Here is a 24,880-nt window from a genome sequence, read left to right on the forward strand (position 1 = left end):
AAGGGCTACATCTTGATCCTGTAGGCAACAGGAAGTGGTCTGAAATATCAGGTAGGACTTGAACATCCATAAGGTTTCAAAGTCTGCCTTCACAGTGACTCACTTACTTCAACAATGCCATACCTAATCCAACAGAGCCACACCTACAAATAGTGTCATTCTCTCTGAGTTTATGGGGGACATTCAAACTACCACACCAGTCTTCTGTCAGGTAACTGTTTGGGAAAGATTTTCTCCTAGTGTGTGTTTTGTCTCCTTTTAATAGCAGTGTCTTTTGGTAAGTATGGGTTTTTAATATTAATGAATTGTACCTTATAAATTTATCCTTCAGATATGGTGCTAGTATGTGTTCTTCAAAATCTGGGAATGAAAGCCAATGTTACCTAGACTCCTTGATCTTCTTATATGAAGCATTCTAAGAATTTTATAGTTCTGTGTTTTAGACTTAAGTATGCTAACCAGTTTGAATTCATCTTTTTGAAATGTAAAAGGTTTGGCATCATAGTTTTAATCCCTTTATATTTGTACAAATTATCGATGTTAGCGCTGTTTGTTTAAGTCTATATTTCTCCATTAAATTACCTTGGCTACTTTGTTGTACAATTTGCATCCAGTATTGCATTGTGCTTGTTGTTTCTAACTTGTTCAGGTAGAATGGCTTTTACAACATGTAAAACCATTCATGTGGGAGGAGCTGAGTTGCAATTTTCAGAAGCAGGAGAGGCTGGTATAAAGAGGTTTGTCTTTTTCAGCCTGAACACTTTAGAGGAAGCTAGGCATTTCTGAACACAAGTTCTGCTTCTCTAAACTGGGAACTCTATAAAATATGTTAATAATAGAATAATGTTCTCTGAAATGAGGCCAGAGGATGATAAATATATTGACTTTATAAGTCTATAAAAGTTACAAAATGAAAATAATATTATACCATTATTATGTGTCTATTTGACAATTGAATAGTATTTGCAACTCCACTGCTTTCTTTCCACACACCACCAGGGGAGAATTATTTTTTTATTAAGTGACACAAAAGATTCTTTTCCCCCAGGATGACTGAAGTGATATCTATCTTTAAACTTTATTTTTTAAATAGTCTTATCTCTTAAAAAACATTTGCTAATTTCCTGTCAGCTGAATCAGTCACAACATTTCAGTAAAAGAAAAAACAAAACAAACAAACAAAAAAATAACAAATTTTCAAGGAGATTTTAAATTATATGCTGTTAAAGATATTATAAACAAACTGTCTAACAGTACTGTCTTCCAAAATCTAACAGTTACTGCAATGACAAATCGGTCCAGTGAAAAATGCTACTAGCAGTTTTTGTGATTGAAATTTACTATCTTGTGAATTTATCATTTATATATTGTTTTAGCAGATCTCAGGAAGATTCTCTTCCTTGTCCCCAGTTACTGAGATATTAAGGGTATGTTTTTGCTGCTATGGTGTCTCTATTATTTCCCTTTCCTCTCACCCAACACCAGCCTACATAGTCTTAACAATGTGAGAACACTAACTAATGTCATATACTTGATTTTAAATGACTCAACTGCAATTCACTGACACAGAAATATCTTCAATTTTCAAATTTTAAAAGTAGAAAACCAGGGGGTTTAAAAATGCTCTCCATAGTTAGCAAAGTCTTTCTGCCAAGGAACACCCCAAGGGGTTAGTATGAGGTACAGCAGCATTATCTCAGTCATACATTTAGAAAGAATGTCTCACTGTATCTTCTTTATGCATTTAAAGGAATGATAAACTGAAAATTTAAGAAAAGTGTCCTAGTTAAGTTAAATTTCAACTTGACACAGCCTAGAGTTATCTGAGAGGAAAGTCTAGATTGAGGGATGCCTAGATAAGATTGGTTTATGAGCATTTCTATGATTCTAGATTACCAATTGATGTAGACTGGCCCATCATATGATGGGTGGTACTTAGTCTGTTGCTCTGAGGCTATATAAGAAAGATAGTCAAGGATGAGCTAGAGTAGGCCAGCTGATAAACAGCATCCTCCAATTTCTGCTATACTTCCTTGGCTATGAGTTCCCTGATCAAATATAATACTTTATGGAACAGCAAGGAATCCTCCTTTATAGTGGACTGTATCTCGCTTGCTTTTGTTCAAGTTATCACAATGATAAAGGACACTGATAAAGGAACACAAACACACACACACACACACACACACACACACACACACACACACACACACTGACTGCTCTGCTGTGTTCAAAGGAAAATTTATCAAGGCATCACAAACTTACTATGACTTTGTGAAGGAGAACTAGAGGTCCCCCCATTGTATTTGCATTGCTCTTGATTGATTTTACAAGTATGGAAAATTGACAGGGACACAAGTATAAGCTGGAATCTAATCTTACCTTCTAGGTAGAAATGGTTCTTTTTTTTTTTCACAGAGATTCTTTATTAACTGGGAAGAAAAGTTAAAGTGGCTGCTTTCTGACTCAGGCAGAAAAACAGCAGAAAATGACCTTGAAGGAGTCATTCTTAAAAAGGAAAAATGGGAGGTCTGTGTTAGAATGGGCTAGGATGTGGTGGTGAAGTAGATGGGAACAACGGAGAAGAGGAAGGGAACAAGGGAAATGGGCAGGGATATTTGTCCCAGAGAGACAAAGGCCTGGCTCTGGATAGAGAGGTGACAGCCATGGCACATGGGCAAATGGTGGTTCATAAAGGTAATGGCGAAAGAAACCCTATGTTAGGATGAGTTATTTAATTTTAATTTGGCATGTTAATTAGATGGACCAAAAGGAGCTTCTAATTGCTGGACAGTCTCAGGAGGAAAATGTCAAAAATGTCGCCAAATAAGGGAATAGAACTTGATGACTAGCTTTAGCACTGTAATCCAACAGGTTTTATCAAGGCACAGGGAATGGGGAGAAGGGCAAGGCCTGCTAGAGCCACATGTTCAAGTAGGCTAGTGTCCCTTCATTTTGTGAAACACATTTTCTCTTAATCATTTTCCAGATAATGTCTCTTGTATTGCCCACTGTTAACTGGCTTAATGAGAGGGCCAGACAAATATCATGACAGGCCTAATAACTCAGGTAAGAACTAAGCCTCAGTTCCTGTAAATACTAGGCCTTGGCCAAACCCCTGCCCACTCCACATGTGATAACCAAATAAGGACAAAGCCCAGCACTTCTCTAGACTTGTTCAAGAATGGAAACACTATAGCCTCAGCCCAACCCAGCTCGCTCTAACCAATTAGAAATGTACTAATGTTATTGACACTTGTATAAGCCAATTCTAAGTAGAATGATCACACCATATTTAAAATTCCTGTAGCTGTGCTTAATAGGAGCTTACATGTCCCTCTCAAGGTTGTCATCACCATTTTTTACAGGTGTATTGGACCCCCACATGAATGTTTTATAAGTAAAACAAGCTCTTGCTAATTGCATCATGACTGGTGGTCTTTTGGGGACTTCTCATGGACCCCAACATTTTGGATGACCTACTCCATTGAAACAGCTCTGTCACCCACCCTATCTACCATGCACTTTGTAGTCTGTCTCACTGGCCTCTCTAGAGTGAAACTCATCTTCCCCAAAACCTTATTTCCTATTGCAGGTAGAAATGGTTCTTATTGAAAGTAAACATCTTCTAACTCTACTAGATGTAATGGGTTATTAGAAAGTTATCTTTAAAAGAAATATAGCTTTGACAAGTTAGTTAAAGATACTAGCTGCCAAGCCTAATGAACTGAATTAAATCCTTGGGACCCCTATGTTGAAAGAAGAGAAAGTGACTTCTGCAAAAGTATACTCTGACCTCCACACATATATTGTGGTACAGGGACACCCACACAATACACATGCACACACATAAATATAGCTTAAAGTTCTTAAATAAATCTACTTATTTTTATATTATCTGGCTTCTTTTACAAAGTAGGTGGTAAATTCACTGGCATACTGCTTATATTGGCTGTAGGTCTACATCTATCTATCATTTATCTATCTCTCTATCTAATATATATGAAACTACTATAATATATCTTAGAAAGATAAAACTGAATATCAATTAATGACCATACTTAATAGTTTAAAGAATGTAGACCATTTGTAGATTTAGGGATAGTATGTAGACATGTGTACATGTGTATATTGAGCATTTCGTTCACATGAGAAATGTTGCCACAAGTTCATAAGAAAGGATTTCTTTTGGAGCTAGCCAGAATGGATTTGTGCAAGTTCAGAAGAAAATTTCAAGGTAAGCCAAGGCACAACAATTTTCATGTGCATCCTTGAAAGCAGGAAAAGCAGTGTAAATGTCAAGATGCTTCTGCCTTGAACCAAGAGTAAACAGAGCAAGCAATCCATTAAAAATGCTTTTCAAACATGCAACTTCCCCAACTTTTCTGTGGAAAAAAAGTTAGCTCTCATTTATGTCTATGCAAGAAGGAAATGACATTATGCAGAATGGTATAAAACCCACTTCCCAGAAACCCACATCCATGCCTAAGCTGCACACGCATTATAAATACTTGATTTAGAGAATTTCAAGAACTTCATCATGTATAGAATACAAGTCCCCCAATATTTCTAAATTGCCATCATCTCATGGCATGGTGTTTTAATTAGAGTTAGTTTTGTAAGTAATAATAGAACCTGTTATTTTCTGATTGATTGGAGTAATGACTACTTTGGTTTATACTTTTTCTTTTATTGTGATGTAGGTGGTCTGAGTAGAATTAAAATCCCATCATTGTTTCTCCTGTCATTAATTCCATCTACCTCTGATTTCTTTAGATTATGAAAAATAACTGATTAGGGATTACCATAATGATTTTTAAAATATTTTACGAGTGCTGCTAGAATTAAAGATCAGTGCATGAATAGAGAGTTAAACAATAGGCCCAATGTAAAATTTCAAAAATTTGATAATCTGCCTCATGTACTAAAATTTTTGAAATGGATTGATTTTAGGGTTTCCTTTTATAATTTCTGAATTATAAGTAATAATATGCTTTATGATGATGTATCCTTTGCATATTTTTATTTATCTGTCTAAGATAATAAAAAAATCTCCTGAATTTTAAGAGAAACAAAATTAATATACTGTTCCAAGTTCATTTTTAATTATTCTTTTTGTTTCAACTAAAACAATGTATCTCAATGTTACAGAAAACATTCATGTGCATTAGGTAGACTTTTAGCTAGTCCCTGAAAAATGTCAGTTTTCAATGATTACTTCCTACAGGCACTTACTCTGGTTTCTTTTTGTTGTTGTTGTTTTCTAATTCCTTTGTTATTGTAATTATTTCCCTGTGCTACTACCAAAATACAGTATAAGGGAAACTGAGACAGAAATTGATTGATGTCATTACAAAAAAGAAAAAGTTTTTTCCCACCTCACGATAGTTTATCAATGTATTTTTCTAAAATTTGAAAACAATCTCAACTAATAAATAAAATACAATGCTCTAGCCTAGACCAGAACCCAGTATAATATTTTGAAACATGTTTCCCTTCTACCACTTTCTGTACTGGCTTCTTATTCTTGTTTGGACCACAGTTCTTCAGCTCCATTTCCAAAGATTAACTCATCTGTTGTCTATATGTTCATGTCATCTGGAGTATAGAGTCTGTTGCGATGCTGAACAACAACAAAAAGGATTGTCATAAAGGATACCATTAATCTGTGTGGCTGGTTCTATGATGAATTGAAATTCTTTCATGTGTATATTATGGTTTTTCAGGATGTTAATCATAAGTTAGTGCGTTATTGATGCACAAAAGTGGTGACATAAGTATGTTCTCAATGGTTGGTGTGAAACGGATTATATGTTCACTGCAGTATTGCTGGACATACTGATGTCTGCACTAATGTCCTTGGTCATCCTGAGACTGTGAAGGAAGAAGAGCTGATTCTGCTACATAGTGTGCTAAGTCATGCTGCACTAGGCATCATTCCTCTCAACATACTGAGTCTTTTCACATGAGGTCCTGTCCAATCGTATTCAGCATCAAAAGGTAGAGTAAATTAGTACTTAAAATGATGGACTCTTAGGTTGGAAGACCTAGGTAAAATTTTTGTTTCTTTCACCAGCACAAATTTGGGTAAGAATTTCTGTTTGTTTCCATACTTTTTTAATTTTTAAATTCAATTAATTTATTTTACATTCTGCCTCCTCTCCTCCAATTCCTTCCTTTATCCCCTCTTCCAAAGCTCAATCCCTTCCTCCTCTGCTTCTGTTTAGAAAGGAGCAGGCATATGGATATGACAAAATCATAGAATATCAAGGTGTAGAAAGACTAAATATTTCCCCTTATATTAAGGGTGGGAAAGGCAATCCAATATGAAGAATTGGCTCCCAACAGCCAGCCACAGTCTTAGGGACCACCCCTGATCTCATTGTTATGAATCCAACAAGTACACTAAGCTCATAAAATCTCACAGGGTCTGAACCAACAACCATGAACCAGCATGGGACTGACCTAGGCCCTTTACATGTATGTGGCAGTTATGTAGTTGGGAAAGATTTTTAACCTGCCTGAACAACAATTTTATAAGCCAGCAATTTGGTATCTCTGAGAAATTGCTTTGAGGGTTAAAAGCAAAATGTATGAGAACAAAATGTGCTTTATAGACCTTCCACAAATAATCATTCCTGTTTTACTGTTTTGCACATTCATTACATGCCTAGTGACTGGAGCCTAATAGGTCTCAGAACTATTGTTTATTTAAATTAGAAGCAATATTATTTAATATATCAATCCCAAGTCCCTCTACTTCCCATCGTCCCATGCTCCCCAAAGACCCCCATCCCATCCCTCTTTTGCTCCATAGAAAGGGTGAGGCCTTCCATGGGGATCATCAGTCTGTAACATCATTTGGAGCAGGGTCTAGGCCTTCCCTCATGTGTTTATGCTGAGAGAATATCCCTCTTTGGAGAATGGGCTCCCAATTTCCATTCGTACATTAGGGGTACATACTGTTCCACTATCAGAGGCCTCATAGACTGTCCAGGTCTCCTAATTGACACTAGTTTTGTCTTTTCTTTGTATGCTACTTTTAAGCTATACAGCAAAAATACTAAATCAAAAACAGCTTATAGCCTTGTCGTTTGAGCTCAATGGTAGATGCTTGTCTACCATGTGCAAGGCCTTGGAGATGATGATCCCCAATGCTTAAAATTTGTGTGTGTGTGTGTGTGTGTGTGTGTGTGTGTGTGTGTGTGTGTGTTTGAGAGAGAGAGAGAGAGAGAGAGAGAGAGAGACAGAGACAGAGAGACAGAGAGAGAGACAGACAGAGAGAGACAGAGAGAGAGACAGAGAGAGAGCAGAGAAACACAGAGAGACACAGAGAGACAGAGATAGAGACAGAGATAGAGAGACAGAGACAGAGAGAGACAGAGAAATAGATCATGCACATGCAATCCATGTTTCTTCTACTCTATGACAGAAGAAATAAGCACAGTACTGTTCTGTAAAGGGCTGTTGAAGGGAATCAAGAATGGAAGCACTACAAAAGAATCCATATCTATGACTGCCAGGATCACAACAAGTTAGAGACTAAAGATTTATATATACTCAGTTGCAACTTTGAGATGGATCTTCATTCTCTATATGAACCCAGACACATTTGCGTATGTGCCCTTATAACACAGTCTCTCTAGCTATAAAATGTGCATGAGTGTCTTCTCTAGATGATGAAGAAGCAGCTCAACATTTGTCTACTTTTAAATAGGAAACTTTCTGTTTTAGTGGCAGGTAAATTAAAGTAAAATTATTGGGACTTTATCAAGGTCATAATCCACAGCATGACCATGTTAAAATTCATGTTCCTAACTTCCTTTGCTGTTGCTTTCCCCATTGAACAATGCTGCTAAGAAACACTGTTGACGAAGTGAACTTTGGAGTTTCAATAGCACAGCGTTGCCATCAAATTTGGTCAATTAACAATTTCATATCATATACCCTAGTTCTCTCTCTATTACTTTTTGTTGTTGTTTTTCAAGACAGGGCTTGTCTGTGTAGCTTTGGAGCCTATCCTGGCACTTGCTCTGGAGACCAGGCTGGCCTCAAACTCACAGAGATCCACCTGCCTCTGCCTCCCGAGTGCTGGGATTAAAGGCGTGTACCACCAACACTAGGCTTCTCTCTCTTTTTTTGTTAACAGCAACTGTTTGTCATGTCTGTGTGCCTATCTCTCTATATGTCTGTTTGTCTTTGTATTGAAGAATATTGTGTCAGGGTTGGGAAGCTCTTCTAGTATTTTTGAAAGATTAGGCTGTTGTATATGTACTTACTCATTCATTCATCATTATTGATTGACTGTGTACTACGTGCAGGCATTGTGCTTAGCTGTGCAACCACAATAGTGAACATCAATAGTTATCAGTACTGATAACAGACTTGATATATCATCTACAAGCAAAGCATCTGCTCCAATTTCGTTTTGCCTCTTATTTTGCAAGAGACTTTACTAAATTCTTGTGTTTGGAGTTCAGCACAGAAACAGTTTATTTTTTTTCCTAAGCAGCCACTACTACACAATTTGGTTTCTTTCTGGTAGTACCAGAGTAGATATCCTGTGTACTCTGTTTGGATTTATTAAAAACACCTCTTTTTAGATGTGTTGTTTCTTTCAATTTCTAGTGAGAAAAACAATATTGTTGTAAGATTTGCAAGTGCAGATACAATCATTCTGAGGGTGCAATCATTATGATCTCTCTTGTATAGCACAAGGTTATTTCTCTAAAAATATATTAAAGTTTAACATGTCTTTATATGTTAAATAATATTATGAATAGCAATAATTACAATCTTTGTGCCAAAGCAAATGTACCTTGTAGAAGGCACCATGTTGGTCATTTTCATATATCATCTGTAAATGTTTTAGTAACCTAATCCATTTACTTGTAATATTTTCTTTATATGGAACAGACAACTCAAGTGAAGCAAAAATAGCCTGGGAAACTGGATTGTTAAAACAAAAACCACTCTGCTTTCTAAAAGACAGTGCTACATACACTTGTCTCAATTTGTTCCTACTTTGTTCAGAAGTCAATGATAATATTAGGCCTCTTGTAGTAGATCAGTACATATCCCTAGCATAGGAATGGACTTTGGGAACCCATTTCACATAGAAGGATACCCCCTCAGACTAGGCACATGAGGGAGGGCCTAGGCCCTATTCCAAGGGATATGACAGACTCTGAAGAACCGCATGGAAGGCCTCACTCTCCCTGGGGAGCAGAAATGGTATGGGATAGGTAGGGTCTTAGTGGGAAGCAAGGGAGGAGGGGAGGGAGAGGGAACTGGGAATGATATGTAAAACAATATTTTTTTCTAATTTAAATAAAAATGGAGAAAATATGTTAGCAAGATATTTGTGTTCATGAAGTCTAATGTTGCTTAAAATCCCATAGATGCTTGTGTCTTCCAACATTGATGTCATAGATACCATCTGCAGCATTTGGACTCTGTTTGTTGTGCTGTGCAATATATATTCTCTATGGTTCTGAATCTGTCAAATCGTCTTACACAAAGCAAGGTCTTTCATTTCATAGTTCCATGAATCTTAAACTGAATTACAAGGGAAGCAACATTTACTTCCTAGAGACATACATTTTAGTTGGATATCTTTTAACAAAAATATCATGTCATAGAAAGAAAGTCAAAAAAGCAAACCAAGAATTTATCTATAGGTCATGCAGCCTGAACACCCTCAATCAAGTCATTCAACGAACAGTTACCTTCTCTGGAATATTTTTTTTTCTTTTCACCAATTAGTTAAGATAGATTGGGGTGTATCTAAGATTCAGTCAGTGTTTATAAAAATATGAATTCATTTTCTATTTCTTTAAGATACATTACTGAGAAATAATTACCTTAATGACAGTAGAAATCTTAGAAACTCCAAGTTCATTGAGAAAGATTTGTTATGACACTATCTTCTTTATTTTATCTCCTGTTTTTCTATTTCCAATACAACACATTTTAGCCTTTTCATGTGAATAGCATCTAGATAATTTACTGGCATATGAAGAAAATTAAGAAAAGTGGTCACACTTAGTACTTGATATTCTATTAGGCACATAATCTCATAATCTTTCTTTCCCTCTCTCTCTTGTAGAGTGAAAAATATTTGTATGTTGAATAATTCATAGGGTCATAAAGCACTCATTAATCACTTATCTCAAACAGAAAACTTGTCTGGTGATAACCCAGACATTGTGAAGAGATAAGTTAATCTTTATACCATATACAAAAATATGTAGCAAGGACAACTTGGAGATACAATGGACATGGAAAGGATGAGTTATAGTAGGCTTGAAACTGCAAAGCATGTATTTGTTTCTGTACACATAATCAGTGTAATTATAAGTTTGGAATAATGTTTACATGAGCTACTTTAGCTGAGAAAGGACACAGATGCTCTTTCCTTCCACCAGCCACCTGAAGTACCTGTTGAGTCTAACCACTAGTCACAGATGTGTTGAATATTTAGTCTTTTCCTTAGAGCCAATACTCTATGCTTATGCTAATAAAAATGTACTCTATTAAATTATAATTATGTTCAGAGGATGCCAACATGGGAATTTAGGATAACTAGGAAAATATCTGTATCACATTATATAATGATATATACATATAATTTCACATATAATTAGTATAATCCTAAAGACATTGAATTGTGCATGGGGGGATTCTAGTGTCACTGGAGGATTCTTTCCAGCCTGGTCCCTCCACCATTTGGGACACATGGATATATCAATTATAAAATTGTTGGCCAATGGCTAGGCTTCTTACTGGTCATCTTTGTCCTAATTATTAACCCATTTCTATAAATCTATGTATTTCCTCTTGCTCTTGTATTACTGGAGAATGCCCAGACCTGTTACTTCCTTGGCAGCTACATAGAGTCTCCTCTGGTGCTTCTCTCTGCCTACCTTTATTCATCAACCAATAAGCAAAACATATGTACAGAAGGACATCCCCCAAAATGCTAGCATTTCTTCAGTCTACGATAAGAAAAGTCACCATCTAGCACTATCAGAACAACCTATGTGCAAAAACTGAAAGAAAACCTCTGTTTTCTGAGTACAAGTAAATCTTTCACGCATGTTTAAACTTATTAAATACATAAGATCACACTATTATAATTAGCTCAAGTAAAACCATCACTCAGAAATTTAAGGAAGCACCTCAAACACTTTTTGTTTTGTTTTGTTTTAATTAGAAAGAAAATTATTTTACATGTCAATCCCAGGTCCCTTTCCTTCCCTACCCCACCCAAACTAACACCCTACCTATCCCATACCTTTTCTGTTCCCAAGGGAGGGTGAAGCCTTCCATAGAGGGTCTTTAAAGTCTGTCTTATTTTTTGAAATAGGGCCTAGGCCAACTGCCTTGTGTCTAGGCTCAGGGAGTATCCCTCCATGTGGAATGGGCTCCTAAAGTTCATTCCTATGCTAGGAATAGGTACTGATCCACTACAAGAGGTCCCATAGATTTCCAAGGTCTCCTCAGTGACACTCACCTTCAGGGGGTCTGGATCAGTCCCATGCTGGTTTCCCAGGTATCAGTCTGGGGACCAAGAGCACTCCCTTGTTCAGGTCATCTGTTTCTTTGGGTTTCACCAGCCTGGCATGGACCCCTTTGCTCATCAGTCCTCCTCTGCAACTGGATTCCAGTTTAGTTCAAGGTTTAGCTGTGGGTGTCTGCTTCTACTTCCACCAGCTGTTGGATGAAGGCTATACAATGTCATATGAATTAGTCATCAATCTCATTATCAGGAGAGGGCATTTAAGGTAGCCTCTCCTCTGTTGCTTAGATTGTTAGTTGGTGTCATCTTTGTAGCTCTCCAGACATTTCCCTAGTGCCTTATTTCTCTTTAAAACTATAATGTCTCCCTCTATTATATTATCTCTTATCTTGCTCTCTTCTGTACTTCCCTCAACTCAACCTCCATGCCCCATCATGTCTTCCTCCTTCCTCCTCCTCTCCCCTTCTCATTCTCCTAGTTCCCTCTCCTCACCCCTCTCCCAATTTGCTCAGGAGATCTTGTCCCTTTCCACTTCTCCAGGGGAACATGTATGTCTCTCTTAGGCTCCTCCTTGTTTACTAGCTTCTCAGAGAACCTATGGCCTTGTACATGCTAAGAAAGGACTTCACCACTAGGTTATAACCTTAACCTTCCACTGTAGGCAGTTCCCAAATGACCACATATAGAGACTTAATGTTAGTTATAAACACTCAGTCAATAGCTCAGACTTGTCAAACACTTTTTTTATAAAACAAAAAAATGATAGTGCAAGTGGAAGATCCTAGGTGAAGCTTCAGAAGGCCATGTTAACTGTATAGATGCTCAGTGAGATGTACAAAATTTAGTAGTAGCCTCAGTAGAATTAGTTTGTGCATGAAATGTATATTCTAGACCCATATGGCTATTCCATGTAGTCAAAGACTACTACAACTGAAAGGAATCTTACACACAGACACAATGTGTTCTAGGTATTCTTTGAACATTTCCATGAATTTCTTTCTGATCCCTGCCAACTAGTTGCCTGAACTGCTGCTGAAATACATGGGCCCATTTTTTCTTCAGCCTTCCAAATTATACTGGGTATCCTTTGAAGTGCTTTGATGAAATCTGTGAACTACCTCTTTCTTCATGCTGTTACTTTTTTTGTCTTCAAGGAATTAAAATTTGCCTCATGCTGCATATGTATGGTGTAGTTTTTATTCGTATTTATAGTGAATTTTTTTTTACTGATCTGTCAGTCACTTATTTAGGTCAGTGTTGTCTTCATTATTAAAAGGAGGTCTCTGGGTCAGAAAAATTAAAAATTTCTACAGTGTTAGTAGAGATGATAAATGACAAAAGTTAAGTAATAATAAATCTTAATTTTATATCAAATCTATGACCAGTTTGTAGGTAACATATATAGGTAAGTAAGATAATATTTTAATAGCCACAAAAGACAACTTACATATATTTAATATCATATACATACAATAGACATTTATACTTTATAGTCTAACATCCATGTGCTGGCTTCAGTGACTTTTTTTAATGAAAATATCCTCTAGTTGACATTTTAAACACATTTTCTAGTATATGAGATAAAAATACCTGCCTCTGCTTTACAGCACTTACCTGGGTTTACTGCTGATTCCCGTTTTACCAAATACCGAATGTCTGCCATCATCAGACCTGCCTTACACAAAGAAGAATCAGACATACAGAGCTCAAGGCTACCTCATGTACTTTGTCTTCTAGAAATAAAAAATAGTAGTCAGGGACCAAAAGACTATGTTATTACAAGTATTAAAGATTGTCTTTTTTCCCATTTTTAAAATTTGAATTAGACACAACATTGTTTTACATGTCAATCCCAGTTCCCTCTCCCTCTTCTCATCCCCTACCAACCACCCTACTAAAATCCTACCTATCACATAGGCTTTCTGCTCCCCAGGGAGGGTGAGGTCTTCCATATGGGGTCTTCAGAGTCTCTCATATCATTTGGGTTAGGGCCTGGGCCCCCCCTTGTATGTCTTGGCTCAGGGAGTATCCCTCTATGTGTAATGGGCTCCCAAAGTCCACACCTATGCTAGAGATAAGTACTGATCTACTACAGGAGGCCCCATGGTTTTCTGAGGTCTCCTCACACATTCCTGGGGTCTGGATCAGTCAGTCCCATGCTGGTTTCCCAGCTATCAGTCTGGGGACCAAGAGCTCCCCCTTGTTCAGGTGAGCTGTTTCTGTGCATTTCACCAGCCTGGTCTTGACCCCTTTGCTCATCACTCCTCCTTCTTTGCAACAGGATTCCAGTTCAGTTCAGTGATTAGCTGTGGGTGTCTGCTTCTATTTCCACCAGCAGCTGGATGAAGGCTATAGAATGGCATATAAGTCAGTCATCAATCTCATTATCAGGGGAGGGCATTTAAGGTAGCCTATCTTCTGTTGCTTAGATTGTTAGTTGGTGTCATCTTTGTAGCTTCCAGACCTTTCCCTAGTGCCTGATTTCTCTTTAAACCTAAAATGTCTCCCTCTATTATGGTATCTCTTGACTTGTTTTCCTCTATTCTTCTCCCAACTCAATTTTCCTGCTCCCTCATTAACTGGAAAAGGCAGTTTCTCTTTCTTTTAAGGTGACGAAGTTGATTTGGTACAGGAATGTAGGATGAAATTAGAAATTAGGAAGTCAACTAGTGACCAGTAAGAGGAAAATATATGTTATTAACAATGGTTTGAAATTTTGATTATATTAGCATAGTTAATCAACTACCAATATATCTCCATATCTATCTATCTATCTATCTATCTATCTATCTATCTATCATCTATCTATAATGTGTGTGTGAATGATTACTGTGTGATGGAATGATTATACAGGAAATGAAAGAAAGGGAGAGATTAAAATTTTTATTTTAAGTCTAGAGATATCGAAAAACAAGGATGAAAATTAGAACAGAGCATGTTCTGGGATATCCAGAGATACACGGAGAAACCCTGTGTCAGAAAAACAAAACAAAAAAACAACCAAAAAAAAAGATGCTTCGAAAGACAAGACAGGTAAACAGAGATAGAGATCTGTAAAGTAGACAGTTGGAAATGTACAATTTTGATGACAAAATCTTTACTGTCATTTTGGAAATTGAGTTATGAAGGTGTTCTCCCTTTCTCCCTCACTCCATCCCTTCCTCCCTTCTCTTCTTCCCTCTCTCCCACCCTCATTCCCTTCTTTCCCTCCTTCCTTATGTTTCTTTCCCTTTTCTTTCAATGTTCCTGTTGTTGCTCTTAGAGCACAAGCTAATTATACAACACCTGAACTGGGTGTCAAGAGAAATCTCCTTTACTTAAGTTAACTGGCTGTAGATATAACTCATGCAAGACATGTTTCCATAGTGAAACAGATATGATATTTGACCACATGACTAAGCTGCACAGCTTAACTAACTTAAAATAGAAAATTAACCACCATAGATATAATTTGCTAGAAAGGGAAACAGAAAAGGTTATATTTTTAATTATTTGGAAACAAAATCTACAAAATTAGTGCTATATTGAATCACTGGGCTAAACTACAGGGTAAATGAACAGTGACCAGACTTTTTGAAGGACAGTATATTTTAACAGGCATAATATGGACAGAAAGAATCTATAAAAAGAGATTCTTCTTATCTCAACTCATATTTTCTGTTTGACAGGGTAAGATCTCTATTGTTAAGGATATTAAATTGAGTTGGGAAGAAATTCTGTTTCTGATTATTTTTGGCTACTTTCAATATAGAGAAATTTTACCTTGCCATCCAGGAATAATTGCATATAAATGGTAAGTGATTCCTTGTTCTATCCTGTGAAACTGGAGGAACTATGTCCAAATATTTTTGTAGGAATAGCTTTTAGATAGTCTGGATTAAACAGTGTCCTTTGTTATTGCTCATCATAGTAGGTACAATTTTCTAATCAAAGCTTACCTATGCTTCACCAGGGAGTCTGGAAAAAATGATATTTCAGTGTAAGTTAATATAGAATTATTCAAAAGCAAATAAAATATAATCTGGTTAAATACACTTACTGTATGATTCCTTGTTTCCATGCCCTCTCTCTTTTTCTATACTATACTATTAAATAAAAAGGCTTGACAAAAATGAGAAATAAGTGTTTTTTAAAGCCAAAGTCATAGTGCCTGCTTTTTCTTCAAAAGGAAAATGTCAAACAGATAAATAGAAAATAATTTTGGACTTTGAATATTACAAATTAAAAGTAGACAGATTGCATTCCCAGAACTTAATCTAGAGAATGAAGAACACTGATGTTTCATTCCTTTTCATAAACTGTTGGCCTTTTTTGTACATTCACTTCTATAAGTCGCATGTCCTAATGGCCCAGAAGATTATAGTCTCCAAACTTAAATCAGTGTAATTTATATACAAGTTAGATTAGTTCTGAGTAAATTCTATTTATCTCATCTTCTTAAAGTACGCCTTTGTCCAAAGATTGGCTTTTCATGACCTCATAAATTGTATCCACCTTAGACTGAAAAATATTAAATAGAGAATTTCAAAAAACAAAGAACTTACAAGAATAAAGTTCTCTACCCATTACAGTATCAGGCAGAAATTTTAAGGCATCATATTCTTTTTTTTTTTTTTTTTATTTATTTATTATGTATACAACATTCTGCTTCCATGTATATCTGCACACCAGAAGAGGGCACCAGATCTTACAACGGATGGTTGTGAGCCACCATGTGGTTGCTGGGAATTGAACTCAGGACCTCTGGAAGAGCAGTCGGTGCTCTTAACCTCTGAGCCATCTCTCCAGCCCCTTAAGGCATCATATTCTAATATGGGGAATTACCAATACGGAGCCAGGAAAAAATACAAGGGAATTTAATGGGAAAAAGCTTTACTTACAGAGTGACTTAGCCAGCCAGCGGGGCAGCAGTAAGTACAGCAAACTGAAGATGAAAGAGAAAGAAGGGGCGGCCACATCAGCATCCCTCACTCTTCAACCTTCCCGACATCACCCTGACCACACCCTTGCAGTTTTGGTCAGGCACACCTGTAGCCAGTCCCTAAGCAGGCATGGCTACAGCATCCCCTACAATATTCTGTCCCGCAGGAAGCAAATTTCTCCCTTGTCTAGGGTTTCCACAGGGTCTAACTATTCACCTATCACATGGTAAGCTTCTCAGACACCATGAAACTGTCATGGCATCAGAGTATACCAACATTGTGATTACTTGCACTTAGGATAATAGAGCTGCCTCAAAGCCAGAAAATGTTTTATTCAACCACATTATTGTAACTATTTAGTTACTAGCTATGATCATTATTTTTTATTGTGACTTATTTATAAGTACCTAGGAAAACTATCTTTGGTCTCAGGGTTCTCCAAGGGCTGTTAAATGTGTTGCCATGAATAAAGTTGAGATATGACAATAGTAAGCTATTTTTACAAATGTCTACATAAATTTAACTTTTTCTGAATAAGTAGATCAAACATTTTCCAAAGGTCATTTGCCTTATGGTATAAAATTTTGTATGAGCATAAGATGATTTTACATCTTTGTTAAGGGATTACTGGGCCAGATGAGATGGCCTCTGGCAAATTGGAAGACCTTATTGTGTATTGTTTATCTCTAATTGATATCAATGTTTCAAGTATGTAGTAACTATTTACACTTGTCTCCACTCTTTAATATTACTTGCCCCTTCTAAAGGGGCGTTCTGCTGAGTTTGGTGACATTTATTTGCATATTCACTTCCTTGTTTTAATTTAATTGTTTAGAGTAAGCAAGGATGTATGAATGAACTCACCGTTAACTCAGTTCACCTTTGCTGGAACAGGAAAGTAGAATTTTAAGCATTGTTTTACTTCAGCTGTATTTATCACTGGGTAATAATTAGAAAAAATGTTTGTCAAAGTACCTTAGTTGGTTGAGATACTAGTATAGAATATTTCCAATATCAGTACAAGAATTTCTCTTGTATGTGCACATATTATGATAGCATAAATAAGAAAACTGGGAATAAGTATCATCTGTTTACTATTGAAAGAAAAGCCATGTTTTAACATGCATTTTGTCAATCGATTAAGGAAGCTGGTATTGTGATGCCAGTCATGTAAATGTTTCCCTTCCATATAGCATATATGGCTTATTGTGTCCAACATGTGTCTTTTCAATGATGGAAAATGTTTTACTTAAGTACTCTTGATGATCCAAACACATTTTAGCTTGAAGGTCACAACAGCAAACTGAATCCTTAATTCCTGCTTGTGGATGATGAATGAGACATGTAACAGTACACTTGTGCTGCTGCAATTAAAGATCTGTCAACATTCGTAAGGCACGCTACTGTTTCAGGGAATAAAATCAGGACCATTTGTCTTTGCCCTATCTTGAGTTATGTGAAGCAAGCTTTCAGCTCTGGGAGGACATCCACAAGTTCTTTTAATAGGATTAGATTTATTTACTATATTTATTTTACTAAAGTGCTAAATAATTAAATCTAGGCAGTGCTAGTTTTCGGCAGGTTTATAAACACATCTGTAAGTAGTATCCTGTGGCCAGGAATGTTCAACTTACATGACTTTTAAGAAATGTAGGGCAAGAGATGTAAGTTAGTGAGTAGGGTAATTGACTCATATATACAGAACCCTAGTTTCAGTCCTCAGCACCACATGCCTGTAACAGCATCAGTACACAGCGCCATATCTGGGTAACACCATCAGTCCTTGGTACCTCATCCTGGCAACACCCCTATTTAGTGCAAACAGCAAAATAAAAGTTGGAGGCTAATCTAGTAATAAAAATGTATATAAGTGAATAAAATTTAAAAAGAAAAACATCTCAGATTTTAATATTTTGCTTATAAACATTTAAAGTAAAGTTCAAGAAAAAAATTTAAGTTGCCATAATTTAAATGTTTGGCTTCCTCCTCGCCCATTACAAGATGCCTATGTAGAGCTTTGCACTACAAATAAATGAAGAAATCTTGACCCATTAGTTTCTCATGAAGAAAAAAAACGGTTAATTTTAGAAAGTTTTTCTTTTTGAAGATCTCTGTTAGATGTTCAATGTAAAAAAATGCTTGTGCAGATATGATCTGAATTTCTGTATGTATGCTGCTCATCATGGTAGTCATTAACAACAGCATCCATTAACAATTTGAAACATTAGTCAAATTGTTAATGTTATAGTCAAATATAGTTGTTAAAAACAGATTACAAATGGATTGGAGATTTATTATTAAATGATGATTACACACTGAAAAACAGCACACTAAAAATTTTACATTGACAAATGTTAAAATAATAGTCCTGAATGGAGTGCAATAAAATAGTTTCATGTAATTGTTTTTTTTTTAAACTTAATTCCATATGGTCTCTAGAGAATTTTAAATTGCACATGCAATAACCATTAATTAGTTCCTATGGTTGGTGTTGCTTTAAATGTTTTCCTAAGCCCAGTACATTTTTATAAATGAAACATGTAACTAATTAAAATTGATTCAAATCAAGAAAAATATTTCCAAGAGCCTATCAAAGCATGATGAGGCTTGTTTATTTGGGGGAGGGCATTGGATAATGAAAATGTGGTATGTATACATAATGTAATTTTATTCACACATAAATAAAAATGAAACTTTCAGGGAAATATATGGAACTGGAAATATGCTAACTGAAATATCCTACAAAAACACAAATTACATCCTCCTTCATATGTGCATCCTGGCATCCATTTGGAAGTATGTACAGTTATGTGCGAGTATTGTAAGTATGGCTCATGAAGTAGAAGCAAGGACCATGAGAAGGGAAAAAGAAGTTTAAAGATGGATGTGGGGAAAGTAATAGAACAATTGTGGCATCAGTATGGAAAGCTGAATTCCAGAGGTCAGAAGCAAACAAAAGGGATGAATATAGGGTGCTAGAAGGGAGACATGGGGAAGGAGGACCAAAGAATACACTGCATGTGTGAAAACTTCATAAGGAAAGTGCTACATCACATGCTAATTACAAACTTAAAAATAAAGTATCAATAGCCTTTGTCCCCGTAATTAGAGTGGGTAAGGCTTCAGTTGTCTATGAGGGTGGATGGCAAATATAGAACAGGAATTGTTGAAAAGAAAAAAAATGAACATTAGAATTGATAATTATTAGTATGTGCTACTTTAAACAAGATGAAACAAATCAATACTATAAAAGTACTTACTTGAATGCAAATTTGTCTGAGATACTCAATAAGATATAGTTAATGTATTTTATTTGTGCTTGCATAATCTAAATCTATTTTAGTTGAAATCATTTGTCTCGATGCGAATAGGATTGTATGTAATTGCCCCAATATAACTGTTTAACTTCTGAAGTAATATTTTTTTCTGGAGTATGACTATAACACATGGGTTATTTGCTTAGCTTATGGTTGTTAACAGTACTGTCCCTATTTTGTTCTATATAACAAGGTCAGTGCAAGATTATTCCAGGATAAGACACTTCCTCTTTCACCTCTCTGGAAGTTTTGTTCACATTTAAATTTCCATCATCTACTAGTCTGCATTCATTGAAGTCTGCATGAATAGGTGAAATGACTTCAGGTATCCATTCAAAAAAATTTAGAGCAACCCATTCCAATATCATCATATAACGCTGCCATAAAAGTCTATTGAGAAGTTAGAATGCATCACCATCTTGAGAGTGATGTCTGGTGGGATGGGAGCACAAGTTTGTCGGATATCACATACCTGGGTTCTGAGTGTACAACATCTAGCAACTACTAAAATGAAGTTTAGAATATTTTAGACAAGCTTGCATAGTAGCCATTAGTGTTCATGTTTGCCTTTAATAGTTTACTATGTGTAGCCTGTTGTCCTTTCTTTCTATGGATAAAATGTTATTTTTCTAGTTTTGAGGGGAATGCTGAGTCAGTAAAGTTGAGGACCTGAAGTGAGAAACCCAGTGCCCATGTAAAAAGGCAGGCATAGCAGTGTGTCTGCAATCCCAGCAACAAAGAGGTGGAGACAGGATGATCCTAGGGTGTCTTCTCCAACCATCACTGCTGAATTGCTGAGCTCCAGTTCAGTGACAACCTGATCTCCAAAAGAAAGCAGAGAGTAATTGTGGCAGACAACTGACATTAATGTCTGGCCTTCACATGCAAGCATACTAACATAAACACCACACATGTCCATGCACATGCACACACACATGCACACACACACACACACACACACACACACACACACACACACACACAAATGCACACATTCACAAATGCATGCATATGCACACATACAAAAAAGAAAGAAAATAAGAAGACAGAAGGTGGCCTTTCCAAAGCTAACCTGCTTTTCGATGTTTTTCAGATCTTTCTCTTCTGGATTTTCTCATTGGTGTCTATAATCATCCCCCCGACACACAAGTGTGCATTCATAAAGAGTTTTGACTTCTGCTATGATTTCCACTTTACAAACATACTGCACTAAGGCCCATGTGCACTCCTTTAATCTCACACCCAAGCCAACTGTGCTCTTTGACTTGCAGCACTCTGTCATCCCTTCAGCCATAGGTCTTGCTCCCTTTTCCCTTTGGTAACGTTCTAATTTATGATTGTCTCCTTTTCACCAACAGATTGTCTTTTACTTCTCTAGTCTTGTTTGGAAACCATCTCTTTCATTGTCAGTAAAGTGAACATATTTGGCTATCTGCTCCTCTTTGTTTACTTTTAGGAAATTTTTACATTTGATTTACTTATTGTGGCCCTTAAATTATGAAGCATTTTCCCTCCAAAAATCAACATTACAAGGATTTAATTTGTATTCCAATTTTGTTTAAGATATCGTATTCAAATATTTCTTGAAATATTTGACATGGTTACAATATCCCCTCCAAAGTTCATATTGAAATTTGTTTTCCACTAGGATTGTGCCTGCATATGGCAAATTTAAGAATGGATTAGATCAGGAAAATCTATGATTATAAATGGATTCCTTGGATGGAACTAGAAAAAAAAATCCTGGGTGAGGTAACCCAGACTTAGAAAGAAAAAAACATGATATGTATTCACCCATATGTGGATATATAAAGCAAAGAGGAGCTAAGTAAAAAGAGAGACCCTAAAAGGGACACACATGGAGGGTGCCAGGAAGGGAAAAGAGTTAAGATATACTGTATAAACTGGGAGGTGAGGTAGAAAGAAGGGGATAGGGATGGAAACATGAGGAATCAAGAAGACTGAGTTGAGGGAGGGATAGAGCAGACAAGCAATGAAAGAGATATCTTGATAGAAGGAATCATTATGGTGTTAAAGAGAAATGTAGTGCTATAAAACTTCTCAGGAATCCCCAAGGATGACCCAGCTAAGACTCCTAGTAGTAGTGGAGAGGGTGTCTGAACAGGCATTCCCCTCTCATCGGATTAGTGAGTACCCTAATTGTCATCATAGAACCCACATCCAGTAACTAATGGAAGCAGAGTCAGTGACCCACAGCCAAGCACTGGGCTGAGCTCCTGGATTTCAGTTGAAGAGAGGGAGGAGGGATCAGATGAACAAGATGGGGTATCAAGACCATGACAGGGAAAACCACAGAACAGCTTACCCAAACTAGTGGGAGCTTATGGACTATGGACTGACATCCGTGGAAGCTGTATGGAACTGAACTAGACCCTCTGAATGTGGGTGACAGTTACATAGCTTGATCTGTTTGAGGGGCTGGCAGTGGTAAGAGGACCAATATATCCCAGGTACATGAACTGACTTTTTCGAGCCTATCCCCTATGGGAGAACTCATTGCTCAGCCTTGATACACAGTAGAGGGGCTTGGTCCTGCCTCAACTTGGTCTGTGAGACTTATTTGACTTCCCAAGAAAGGCCTTACCCCTTCGGAGGAGGTAATGGATTAGTTTTTAAATCTATTTTTTCATTTTACATATTAACCCCAGTTCCTCCTCCCGCCCCTTCTCTTACCCCTGCTCTCCTCCCTTCCCACCCATCCACTCATCAGTACTAACCCAATCTCTTTGTTAGAAAAGCTAGTTCTGTTTCTCATAGATTCTTCATGTCCTGTTTCATCTACTGTCTGGCTTTATGATGCTTTATGCCCTGTTATGATGCTGTGAAAAAGTCCTCAGCAGAGGAAGCCCTTTGATTGTGGGCTGCTTAGAAAACTGTCAGCATTTAATTCATTGTCTTTATTAATCATCTGGATAGTGTTGTTCTGATATAGAAGCAGAAAGTTTACTTAAAATCCCAATTAATGATGCTCCTTACTTCATTATCAAAACAGTCAAGGCAGATAGATACCTGTGAGGAAGGGACTAGAGACAGAGATGGGAAGCACATATGTGTAGGTCACAGGAGTCCTATAACTCTCCTTCCCTTTTTCATCTGCCTCCTATCCTCTTCTCTTACTTGCTCTCAGAGCAATGTCTGTACCAGCATGAAAATTTTCTGCTGGTTCAATTTCATATTGTTATGTAGCAACATACAGATTTTACGCTTTCAGGATGGGTGGACAAGTGTTTAACACCCAAGATAAACCACATCTTTGTTGGAAAACAGCCTCAGGCAAGTATCTCTAACCTGACTATTAAAACAACACTATACTGTCACAGAGTAAGGAGAAAATACATTTGCCATTCTTTACAGATGAAGTTGTGAATTATTAAGAGTTCAAGATGGGCTCTACTTTGGCTGTTTGACAAAAGGTTTGCTGTGCTTGCTTCTGTTGACAGCTTTTCAGTCTCTTCAGCAAGAGTTCCAGTTTTGTACTTGTTGGGGTGTTGTCGTATTGTAAGTGCATGAACAGAACATACTGAAATGAAAACAATTTAAGCCACAGACTTTGCTAAATTTGACTATGCTGGCAAAGGCCATGGTTACTGGATAAAGGAATTTGTCTGTCTGGGTTTATTTTCTATAAAATAATATGTGTCGGAGATCCTCATATTGAGTTGTTTAGAAGAATACATGAGATAAATAAGTAAGATGCTCCGAATATGAATTGTAAATAATCAGCAGAATTAAATTATTTTATGAGAATTCTTTGGTATCTTCTTGTTGGAAATCTGGGTCCAAATACTGTGAACAACAAACTATCTGTTCTTGAGGATCTCTATCTGTGGATAGACAAGTGACAATTAAAGAGTTACATAATGGTCAGTACTGTGATGATATTATCAACTGATTGTTGTGCACTGAGGAGAACTCTCTCAACTTTGTTAGGAGTAGATGGGTTCTTCCTTGAAGCATGTCAGCTTCATTCTTGTTCATCCAGAGGACAGGCCACATGTTTGCTCAGTACTTCTCTAAGAATCAGTGGTTATATTCGAGGTCAAAAGGAAAAATTTACATGATTATCATTGACCATTTAGCATTGTACAAAAGCATATACTGTTTTCAAACTATATGTGGCCTTCAAGATGAATTCTTAGGATGAGAATTTATCTCAGTGTTTTAACTATAGCATATATCAATGTTTTAGCCAACTGTGAGCATCTAGGACTACCATGCATATCATACTAATTGGAGCTCTGATTGTTTAGAATTGCATACACATGTTGCTAGAGTTTGATTTCTTGCCAGGTCCCATAGTAGCTTTTGAGCACCAAATGAACACACATGCACTATATTAATTATTAAACTGTTGGTTGATGGCTAGGGCTTCTTATTGGCTAACTCTGTCTTAATTATTAACCCATTTCTATTAATCTAAGTATTTCTACATGGTTTTGGCTTACTGTAGAAGGGTCTGTATCTGTTACCCCTTCCTCCAAAACATGGCACCTTTTCGAGGTCTCCCTCTCGTATCTTTCCCAGAATTCTCCTTGCCTCCTAGTCCCACCTATATTCCTGTCTTGCGTCTTTTGGCCAAACTGTTTTATTCATCAACCAGTAAAAGAAACATATATACAGAAAGACATCCCCCATCATACACATTTTAAATTTAAATTGCATACACATTTTAAAGAAGCCAAAACTCTTTGTAAATAATATATTTCATGACAAAATGACAACATTTACTCTTAGAAGAAAAATCTGCATGGACTTAAGATTAAATTTGCCTAAGACAAACTAACAAAAGCAAAAACATTTTCTTTAACAAAATTTCACAGACATTGATAGGGGTGTTCACAAAGGAAATATAGAGTGAAAATTATTACAAAGAACTTCCATAGTGTATTGAACAAAACAAAACAACACACATCAAAAACAGTAAATTGAGAAAAGAATCATGAGAAAAAGAAGATTGGCCTACCACAGTCAATTGTGTAAAAATGATCAGGAAAATAGAGATTAGCTGCCAAGTCCAGTTTGATTAATTTTCTTGACTTCTATTCCTGTGTGGTTGACAAGAAAGTTTTTCCTTTTTGTCCAAAGGGAACACCCTTCAT

At 36.6% G+C, this 24,880-nt stretch overlaps 1 protein-coding gene across 1 annotated transcript in view; it reads left to right on the forward strand.

Annotated features, from left to right (window-relative positions):
• Positions 1-24,880, forward strand: part of Naaladl2 (N-acetylated alpha-linked acidic dipeptidase like 2) — an 879,343-nt gene that overhangs the window by 836,705 nt on the left and 17,758 nt on the right. The window lies entirely within an intron of this gene.

Source organism: Cricetulus griseus, assembly GCF_003668045.3.
Source record: "Cricetulus griseus strain 17A/GY chromosome 1 unlocalized genomic scaffold, alternate assembly CriGri-PICRH-1.0 chr1_0, whole genome shotgun sequence".
Classification (NCBI taxonomy): Eukaryota; Metazoa; Chordata; class Mammalia; order Rodentia; family Cricetidae; genus Cricetulus; species Cricetulus griseus.